This window comes from Suricata suricatta, chromosome 12 (assembly GCF_006229205.1).
Source record: "Suricata suricatta isolate VVHF042 chromosome 12, meerkat_22Aug2017_6uvM2_HiC, whole genome shotgun sequence".
NCBI classification, from domain to species: Eukaryota; Metazoa; Chordata; class Mammalia; order Carnivora; family Herpestidae; genus Suricata; species Suricata suricatta.
Window position 1 is genome coordinate 8,187,014 of NC_043711.1, and position 8,409 is coordinate 8,195,422.

Below are 8,409 nucleotides of genomic sequence, written 5' to 3' on the forward strand. Positions count from 1 at the left end.
CCCGCGGCCCCGGGGCCGGCCCAGGTGATCCCCTGCGGTGGGGCGGGCACCTCGGCCTCCTGGGCCCCGGTGTCCTCCCGGGCCTGGCCCTCTGTCCCCGGAATCCTGCGGGGGACCGAGCGCCGCCACGCCTCCTCCTCCTGCAGGGCGCAGGCAGCCCGTCTGTAAAATGGGCGAGAGCGCCCCAGGGGACGGCCCGGGCCCGGGTCGGGGAGGGGGCTCAGGGACCGGAGTTCCTCCCTCTGCCCCCGCGCACGCAGGGGCTTCACACCTGGGCCGCCCACCGCCCTTGATCGCTGGGAGGGGCCTCACCCTGGGCTGGGCCACCCTCTAGTGAGGAAGTTTGTCATCTTCAACCTCAGCTTCCTGGTCTTTAAAATGGGTGGGAGGAGGGCAGGGGCGCCTGGGCGGGTCACTAGGTTAAGTATCCCACTCTCAATTTCCGCTCAGGTCAGGACCCCAAGGTCCTTCCTTGAAGCCCTGATTCTCTCCTGGCTGCAACCCCCGCCTCCCACTGGGGCGCTTTTTCAAAATAAATAAATAAAATCGGTGTGAGTGCAGAAACGTCAAATCTTCCCTAGAAAGCATTCTAAATAGGGTCAGTTGAAATGCTAAGTCCAGCAGCTAGAACTCAACCCTTCCCGCCTCCTTTTCAGTGTGAACTGCATTCGAAGAATAAAGTGTGGCAAAGCCCAAGGACAGGAGCCTTACCGCGGAGACCCCTGACAGCACCTTAACCAGATGGTCCAGGCTCATATCTCGGTAGGAGCCTCACTGACATCACGTGGCTCTGACCTGGTGTCATCAGAAGCGCACCTGGCCCCCGTGGGTTTCTTCCCAGCAACATGGAGCCCCCAAGCCGAGGAGGAGGAGAAAAATACCAGATACACTCAAACTGAGCGATACTCTCCAGGAAACGTGACCAGTACCTTGGAAAACTGTCCCAGCCGTGAAAAAGAAACATTGGAGGAGCTGTCACAGATTGAAGGAGACCCAGGGGACATGAGGCCAGAATGAGATGTGGGATCCCTGGGTCAGGAAAGGGGCATTTGTGGGGGAAAAACTGGTGACATCGAAATAAAGCCTGAAAACAGTGGAGCACCTGGTGCGGTCATTTGCAACTTTAAATCTAAAATGATTCTGGGGTGCCTGGGTGGCTCAGTCGGTTAAGCGTCCGACTTCGGCTCAGGTCATGATCTCACAGTTCGTGGGTTCGAGCCCCGCATCAGGCTCTGTGCTGACCGCTCAGAGCCTGGAACCTGTCTTCGAATTCTGTGTCTGCCTCTCTCTCCCACTCTCCCCTGCTCACGCTGTCGCTCTCTCAAAAATAACCAAAACATTAAAAAAAATTAAAAAAAAATAAATCTAAAATGATTCTAATGTAAAAAAGTTTACTTTGAAAATAGGCATGATCAGGGGCGCCTGGGTGACTCAGCCGGTTAAGCGTCCAACTTTGGCTCAGGTCATGATCTCACAGGGTTCATGGGTTTGAGTTCTGCTTCAGGTTCTGTGCTGACAGCTCAGAGCCTGGAGCCTGCTTCAGATTCTGTGTCTCTCTCTCTCTCTGCTCCTCCCCTGCTCATGCTCTCTCTCTCAAAAAATAAATAAACATTTAAAAAAATTTTATGAAAATGGGCCGGATCCAAGGAATCTAAACTTTGATTGAACAGGCATTGATCACCCACTGTACTGCCCAGGACTGGCTGACGCAGCAGAGAACCAGACAGACCAGATCACCCGCCCTGTTGAGACTGACACGCTGGGGAAATTAACACGCTAGCTGTTAATTGCTCTCCTTTCTTTGGGGGGTGGGGTAGGGTGTTCTCTTTCCATTACGTAGTTCATGTACTGTTTGGATTTTTGCTTGAAAAGTCTTGTTAGTAGAGGTGTCTAGGTGGCTCAGTCAGTTAAGCGTCCGGCTTCGGCTCAGGTCATGATCTCACAGTTCGTGGGTTCGAGCCCTGCGTCGGGCTCTGTGCTGATGTTATGCCCAAGATTTCAATATCGTCCCCAAAACCCAGAGACCACGCATGCAAAAGCAAAGGGCTTTATTATCATTACGGGCCCGGCTGGAGCTCGGGCTCACAGACTTCACCAACGCAGTGGATCCGTGCTGAGAGCCCCAAACAAAGGTGGGTAGGGCTTTTAATGGAGTTTAGGAAGGGGGAGTTACAGGAAATTGGACACAGGTACAGCAACCCAATCACAACATTTAGAGTGTTAACCAATTACAGAGTGGACTCAGGACCCAGGACCCTCACTAGGGTGTAACTAGCCTTAAGCAATAAGTGATTATCTATAGCTTCTATTTCTAGGCCTGCCCTTAGGAATGTTAAGGGTGTTAGCCGGCCTTGGGTGTTACAAGGGTGGTCCCTCCTGCCTTGGGCAATGTGTGCCCTTCTATTGTCTAATGATTCTGAGAAACTGACACTTAGGCCTCCAAGGTCAGAGGGAAACTTGAAGCCTGTCATGGAGTCAGTTTGGTTCAGACCTGCATCCTTACACTGACCGCCAGCTCAGAGCCTGGAGCCTGCTTCAGATTGTGTCTCCCTCTCTCTCTGCCCCTCCTTCGCTTGCGTTTTCTCTCTTTCTCTCTCTCAAAGAAATAAACATTTTAAGAAAAGTCTTGTTAGTAAAAAATAAAAATAAGAAAGAAAGGAAGAAAGTAAAATCCTGTTATTTTGCCAGCAGAAATCAATGCAGACTTTCTCTTACTGGCCCTGTACATTAAAATGTAAACTCTGGGAACAAAGACCTCACTCCAGATTCTGGGCAATGGGCGTTTTCTGGGAAGGCCCGGAGGGCATGGGATTGGGGCTGGAGACGAGGGGGGTTGGGGAGAGGGCTTCTACTTTATCCCTACTGTGTTCTTTCACCAAGAAAGGGGGAAAATTACCTGAAGCCTTTAGGACTAAGTGTTAACATTTGCTTTTTTTTTTAGTTTATTTCTTTATTTTGAGAGAGAGACAGAAAGAGAATCCCAAGCAGGCTCTGCACTGTCAGCACAGAGCCTGATGCAGGGTTTAAACTCGAGAACGGTGAGATCATGACCTGAGCAGAAACCAAGTCTGTCCGTCCCTTAACCGACTGAGCCACCCAGGTCCCCCAACATTTGCTTCTTTATATGGAGGGTACAGGGGTTTTAGGGATTATCTTCTCTGCTTTCTGTGTTCATGTATTTTGTAAGTTTATTTATTCTGAGAGAGAGAGAGAGAATGAGTGCAGTGGGGGAGGGGTAGAGAGCGAGGGAGAGAGAATCTGAAGCAGGTTCTGCACTGTCAGCACAGATCCCGATACAGGGCTTGAACTCACAAACCGGGAGATCATGACCTGAGCCAAAGTAGGACGTTTAACCAATTCAGCCACCCAGGCAACTCCCTCTGTTTATGTATTTAGTTTGAGATGACACAAAATTGTATTTATTATTTTTTTGTAACACGTGGTCTTATAAAGAAATTTAGAAAATCCTGAAAAACAAATAAAAGATGACACTTGCCAGTCACACTCCTATCTGGAGAATCACTATCCATTAACTATTTTTCCATCAATTTTTCTGTGCCCACATTTGTCTTCAGAAAAATGAGATATTCGTGATACATACCATTTTATAGCTTTTTCAAGTGTTAACATTTTCTGTATATTTTCTTAAATGGAAAAGTGCAAAAGCTTGGGCCCATGAATAACTAAACCAGACTTGGGGGCACCTGCGTGGCTCAGTCAGTTAAGCGTCCGACTCTTGGGTTCGGCTCAGGTCATGATCTCACAGTTTCTGAGTTCGAGCCCCACATTGGGGTCTGCGCTGACAGTGCGGAGCCTGCTTGGGATTCTCTCTCCCTGCCTCTCTGCCTTCCTCGCTTGTGTGCACACGCTATCCCCTCCCCTCAAAAACAAATAAACTTAAAAAAATTACCCAATTACCCATAAACCAGACTTTGTGCTGAGCGTGCAATGAAACCTATGGATTCCTTGCTTTATCTCGCTGGTCACCTCCCATGTTCTGAGTGAGCTCTTCGCCTGTTTGCCCGCCCGAGCCCCGTGCTGCTGATTTTCTCTGGAGGTGGAGCAGGACTTGGCTCACTCGTGCCTGGCTTCCCAACACCAACGTCAATCCCATGGTTGAGTTCCTCCTTTGGCTTCTGGAGGCCCTGCTCTCCCCGCTTCCCCTCTTTCCCTGCAGTCACACTCCTTTGGGCTCACTCCCTTCCCGGAACAGCTCCCTCGGACCTCAGGGCCTTGGCTCTGGTCATTCCACCTGCCTAGAAGGCTCTTCCTCCCCCAGGGTATTCTGTGGCTCCTCCCCATTGTATCCAGTTCCTGTAACCTGGCTAACACGCACCCCGCCCCCACCTGACTCCTCTCACCCTCCCCAGCCCTGCTCCTGCCTGACACGCCACCCACCTGTTTATCATGTTCCCTGTCCGACTCTACCAGAACGAGCTCTCCGGGGACAAGGACTTTCTTGGTCTTGTTCACAGCTATTGCTTTGGCATCTAGAATCTGGAACACACAGGGCTGTTGCTGAGGAATTATTGGGGGAATGATGGAATGAAGGACACGTTCATCCCTCCCATCTGAGCGCAGCCTTCCCCTACTCTCCTGGCCTCATCCCTCCAGTGGGTCCCACCAAGTCCCTTACAGTTCGCTTCAGTTCTAAGGTTGTTATAATCTACCCAGGACACAACTCTTGGAGATGGTTCATTGATCCTTGATTAGATGCTGCCTCTCTCTCATGTCTGGGTCACCAGGGCTCAAGTTCCCACCACAGGGCCTTTGCACTTGCTGTTCCTGCCACTGGGACACAGTCTCTCATCTTCTTGTTGTTGAGTACTTGGCTTAAATGCCACCTCCGCAGACTATCCTGACCTCCTGGCTCGATCAGCACCCCCATCACCCACTCCCCCGATCTCTACCAACCCCCCTCCCACCTCCCCACTGGGAGTTCCCATGAAAGGGGATCTGAATGGACAATGGGACACTCAGTGGGGGCAGATGGGGCACAGTGTTAGCATTACTTCTGACAAGGGCAGGTCGGCGAAGGGAGGTGTGCACCAGACTGCCATGGGTAAAGGGGACACAGGAACGAGAATCTGGAGCCATGGAGCGTGGACCTGATCTGGAAGGGACAGGTTTGGAGGATGGGGCCCAAGCTGTGTTTTCACAAGATCGGTCTGGAAAAAAGCAAGACACATACAGATCTCTGTGTGTATCATTTATTTATCTGTATCAATTTATCTCTAATTTAGAGGTCTATCCTCCTCTATGTATGTATGTATGTATCTATCTTATCTATCTATCCGTCTGTCACACTATATCATGAATCAGAACCACAAGTGCTAGCAGCTGTACCTCAGGAAGAAATTCTGGTGCCAACAGGATCCAAATTAAAGATGGCTTCCCAGAGCACCTGGGTGGCTCAGTCGGCTGGCTGAGCATCTGACTTCAGCTCAGGTCATGATCTCGTGATTTGTGAGCTTGAGCCCTGCATCGGGCTCTGTACTGTTGGCTCAGAGCCCGCTTTGGATCCTCTGTCCCCACCCCCTGCCCCTTTTCTGCTCACTCTCTCTCTCTCAAAATAAATAAGTAAACTTAAAAAAAAAAGGTACCCCTAAGGGGGATTGCTATGGGAAATTATTACTTTCTACTTCATTCATTTCTTGATTGACTTTGTCTTTACAGATTATAAGCTAGTAATGGGTCTGTGATCAGGACAACCACCTTTATCTGAATAATCATTCTGAAGAGAGCACAGGTGATTGTGGACGGAGGCTGAGCCCAGAGCGAGGGGGCTGGCGTGACGGAGTCGGTGCTCCGGGATGGCTTTTCAAAGGTGGCCGAGCCTGCGGGCTCTGTGGCCGCCTGCCTGGGTTCCAGTGCTAGCACGCCTGCTGCTATGCAGCTGTGTGACTGGGGGCAGGGACTTTACGTCTCTCGGTCTTATTTCTTCATCTTTAACACAGATGCTGGTACAGTCGTTCAGTACAGGGTGCTGTGTGGATCACAAGACGTGCCACGGGTGGGTAGTGCAGAACAGCACCTCCCGCCAGCGAGCACTGTTACCAGTTACCAGTTTATTATCGCCGTTATGTGTGTTATTAGCATACACTAGGGCCGTGGCAATTTGGATAAACTGTTTAAGAGGCAGAACCGATCGGATGGGGAACCAACCTATCATCTCGGTTTTCCTGGGACTTTCCCTGATTTTAGCCCCAGATGCCCCACAGCTCGAGAACGCTCAGTCTTGGGTAAAAACGGGAGGATGGTTGGTCACCCTAAGCTAAGTCTTGGGACCCAATGGTGAGAAGGAGAAAATTTCTGGCAACTCCTTAGCCCTTGAGCCTGGGGAGTGAGAAGCACCCCAAGGGAGAGGCAGAGTGAGGGGCAGGAGCCATTTTTGAGGAAGGAGGCAAAATCCCAGGGTTGGATATACGGAGTTTGAGGGGCCTCTTGCCTGGCAGGGTGAGAGAAGAGAGGATTTCCTGTGGCAGCTCCGGACAGAGGTCCCCACTTTTCTGACATATTTCCAACATACAGCCAAGCTTAGAGGACTGCACGTGGTCCCGTGAATGCCCCGCGCTCCTAGATACTGTAATTAACACTTGAATGGATTTTCTCTGCTACCTCTCCATCCATCCATCTTACTTTTTACTCATTTCCAGACGTCACAGGCCCCGCACACTTCCCTCCCAAGACTTTCGTGCTTATTGTTACCTGGAGTTCAATGTTTGTTTACAGTTCTTTTCTTTGATGTGAAATTTACATACAATGAAGCGGACAAATCACAAATCCGAAGCGAACATTACCTGACTTCTCCTAAACCTCAGCGAGAGCCATTAAGGAAATGGCTTATTCACCCGCAGTGAGAGTCAAAACAAAACCTTCAAAATAACCAGAGGCAGCTGCCAAGCCTTCGTCTGTGGCCTGGGGCCAGCGACCTAACCTTTCTGGGCCTCAGCTTCTCGCCTGCAATGGGACCAGGAAGGGTACCTACCTGAGGTCAGATGTCATTGTTGGAGATAGTAAATGAATTAATCTATGTAGAAATATTTTTTTAATGTTTAGCTTTTTGAGAGAGAGAGAGAGAGAGAGAGAGAGAGACAAAGAGAGAGAGAGACAAGAGCACGGGAGGTGCAGAGAGAGAGAGGGAGACACAGAATCCCAAGCAGGCTCCAGGCTCTGAGCTGTCAGCACAGAGCATGACGCGGGGCTTGAGCTCACAAACCCTGAGATCACGACCTGAGCCAAAGTCCGACTCCCAACCAACTTAGCCACCCAGGTGCCCCAATCTATGTAGAAATACTATGTAGATGGGCCTGAGCCCCAGGAGGCGCCTTAGGAGCACCCTTAACAGTACCCCGCTGGAACAAAGGAAACAAAGTTTGCAGAAGAAATAACAAAGTATGATTGTTCCTGAAAAGTGTCCAAAATGACCAGCACCTGTGATGTGGGATTTACAGGGTTGGGAGGAGACAGAGGGAGAGAGGGGGAGGCTGTGAGTGAAATCCTGATCCACTGCTACGAAAATCAGCTGGTGGCAGCTCCATCCACCTATGGGCGGACAGAGGGAACCGGCACATTCAGAATGGTTGGTGGAAATCCAGAGAGAGAAAGCGAGGATTCCGCAGGTGTTCGGCATTCATTACATGCTCTGCAAAAGGTCTCATTTATTTTAATCGTGGGCACATGTTTTCGTATTTTTTTAAATGTTTGTTTTTGAGAGAAAGAGAGAGTGTGAGTGTGGGGAGGGGCAGAGAGAGAGAGGCAAGGAGAGAGAGACCCCCCGCCCCAAGCAGGCTCTGTGCTGTCAGCACAGAGCGGGGCTCAAACTCATTAAACGTGAGATCGTGCCCCAAGCCAAAAAATGAGAGTCAGATGCCTAACCAACTGAGCCTTGTTTTTGTATTTGTAATTTAAATTTTATTTGAAAACCACGGACAAGATTCCAGCCCCTGGTACAACATGGCTGAACCCTGAGGCCATTCTGCTGAGTGAAATAAGCCAGTTACAAAAGGTCTGTATGAATACATTTACAGGAGGCTTCCAGGGTGGTCAAATCCGGACAGACCTTAAGGAGAAGGTGGGCGCCTGGGGTGGGGGGAGGGGTGGGAAAGTTAATATTTAATGGGGACGGAGTCTCGGTTCTGCAAGATGAAAAAAGTCCTGAAGGACGTAGGTGGTGATGTTTGCACAACAATGTGAAATGTACTCAGTGCCACTGAGCTGTACACTTAAAAAGGTAAAGGGGGGGGCCCCTGGGGGGGGGCCGCCGTTAAGTGTCTGACTCTTGGTTCTGGCTCAGGTCGTGATCTCACGGTTCACAAGATTGAGCCCCGAGTCTGGCTCTGCGCTAACGGCAAGGAGCCTGCTTGCGTGCACGGCTCTCTCTCAGAATAAAGTAAAAAAAAAAAAAAA

At 50.3% G+C, this 8,409-nt stretch overlaps 1 long non-coding RNA gene across 1 annotated transcript in view; it reads left to right on the top strand.

The window, feature by feature from the left end:
• LOC115274126 overlaps positions 1-1,098 on the top strand; it is an 11,135-nt gene extending 10,037 nt beyond the window's left edge. Inside the window, exon 2 of the long non-coding RNA XR_003901100.1 lies at positions 657-1,098. This is a non-coding gene — a long non-coding RNA (uncharacterized LOC115274126). The remainder of the gene's footprint in view (positions 1-656) is intronic.
• The last annotated feature ends 7,311 nt before the right edge of the window (positions 1,099-8,409 follow it).